This window comes from Phyllostomus hastatus, unplaced genomic scaffold, assembly GCF_019186645.2.
Source record: "Phyllostomus hastatus isolate PE091 unplaced genomic scaffold, TTU_PhHast_1.1 phas_scaffold_129, whole genome shotgun sequence".
Classification (NCBI taxonomy): Eukaryota; Metazoa; Chordata; class Mammalia; order Chiroptera; family Phyllostomidae; genus Phyllostomus; species Phyllostomus hastatus.
In genome coordinates, this window is record NW_025334009.1 from 13,050,650 (window position 1) to 13,052,877 (window position 2,228).

General features: G+C 36.9%; 1 non-coding gene across 1 annotated transcript; it reads left to right on the forward strand.

Annotated features, from left to right (window-relative positions):
- Positions 1–659: 659 nt before the first annotated feature.
- LOC123830888 lies at positions 660–762 on the forward strand. The gene has a single exon (XR_006787827.1). It is a non-coding gene; the product is annotated as a U6 spliceosomal RNA (small nuclear RNA).
- The last annotated feature ends 1,466 nt before the right edge of the window (positions 763–2,228 follow it).

A 2,228-nucleotide genomic window follows, 5' to 3' on the forward strand; every position in this document is an offset into this window, starting at 1 on the left:
TGATTTGCCCTAAAAATGGAAAGAAGGCCAGTGTCGCTGGAGCAAGGTAAGTGCTGGAAAGATACAAGTGCCTGGCTAAATGTTTGTGAGCCTTAGGATCGATGACAAATTGTATTCTTTCATTCTCACAGCGTCACGGAGAAGGAAGTGATATTGATTAAAGGTTGCTTACTATTCTTTTGTGTTAATGATTTATGTTGGTTGCAGTGCAAGCATAAATGATTGGAACATCAATGGTGAGAAAATTAAGAACTTCTGATTAAATTTTTTTAGAAAAGAACAAGATTTATGTCCCCTTTAGATGCGAGGTTGAAATATTGCTCCTCACTCATCACCTTGCTCAGGTGGTTTAAGGTGACTCAAACCAGACTCAAACCAGACCGTGGAAGTATTCTCTTCCACAAATCTAGGATCGTGAGCAAATACAAAATGAAACAAAAACAAAAAACACAAAGACTACCAGTGATCACACAATGTAAAGAGGAGACGATCTGAGAGGAGCAAGTAAGAAGTTTTAAGAATAAATACACATCCCCTTCCATATTTTTTAAGGACAAAAACATTGGGTGTAGGAGCATCATGGGGGATGGTTTATGGAGAAGAGGAAAATATGTTAATAAAACACTGACAATTCTCATTAAGAAACAACAACTATACGTGCCTGCTTTGGCAGGACATATACTAAAACTGGAAAGGTACAGAGAAAATGAACACAGCTCCTGTGTAAGGATGACATAAATTCCTGAAGTATTCCATATTCTTAAAAGTGCACAAAGGACTTGAATAGTTATTTCTCCAAAGATGATATGCAAATGGCCAACAAGCATATGAAAAGATGCTCAATATTACTAATCATTAGGGAAATGCAAATCAAAACTTCAGTGAAATACACCTCACACCTATCACTAGCTACTATAAAAAAGTACACTAAGAGCCAGGAAATAACAAGTATTGGTGAGGATGCAAAGAAGTTGCAACTCTTGTGTATCAGTGGCCAAAGTAAAAAATTATGGTGCAACTAGTGTGGGAATAAAGCACGGAATTTCCTCAAAAAATTTAAAATTTAAAATAGATCACATGGTCATATGATCCGTCACTTCATGCCAAAAAAAAACGAAAGCAGGATATCAAAAAGAAAATTATTCACCCATGTTCAGAGCAGCACTGCTCACAATAGCCAAGAGGTTTAAATAATCTCAGTGCTCATCAATGGATTGAGGAATAAACAAAATGTAGTGGATACATACAATGGAATGTTAGTCAGCCTTCAAAAAGGGAGGAACTTCTGTTACATGCCACAATGTAAACAAATCACGAGGATATAATACTGAATGAAACAAAGGAGTCACAAAACGACAGACACTGTGTGACTGCACTTACATAAGGTGCTCAGAGGAGTCAAACGCACAGGCAAAGTAGAACAGTGGTTGCCGGGGGCATTAGGAGGGAGAAATGAGGAGTTACTGTTTTTAAATTTATTTTTCAATTACAGTTGACATGCTATATTATATTATGTTTAGGTGAACAACGGAGTGATTAGACATTTATATACCTTAGGAAGTGATCACCCCAATAGGTCTAGTGCCTATCTGACACCACACACAGTTATTCAAATATTATTTGCTATATTCCCTATGCTTTATTTCATTTAATAGGCACAGAGTGTCAGTTTTTTTAATAAAAAAATAATCAGGCAAATGGCTAACTACTCCTACACAGATTCTTACCTTCCCCATTTCAAGTGAGCTGAGAGCCAGCAGCTTGAAATTAGCAAAAGGTGGCCATACAGCCATTTATGATTGGACTGTTTTACAGTTTAAATGTAAGTTTGTTTATATTCTTATTTGATACTAGATTATCAATACCACTTTAAAAATCAACAAACTGAGGGTCAAGAGACTGAGGACATTTAGGTGGTAGGAATCACCATTGGAGGAGCTAAACGGTTGCCTATGGCTGTAGGGGTCTTTAACTGGATTCCTTGGCACTTCACTATGATTCTTTTCTATGACTTTTATCAGTCAGTCTTCTTCATGCAGCTACATGTGCTCTGGAAATGCTGAGAATAAAAGATGCCAATGAATGGGATGCAGCTACTTATAAATACATTTAAACAATTTCCTTTCCACACAGTTCACCCAGAGAGTTCATTCTTTACTGCTCTCCTCAGCATTGACTGCAGTCAAAGGTTTCATAAATGGCAATGCCGAGGAAATTCATAAACAAAT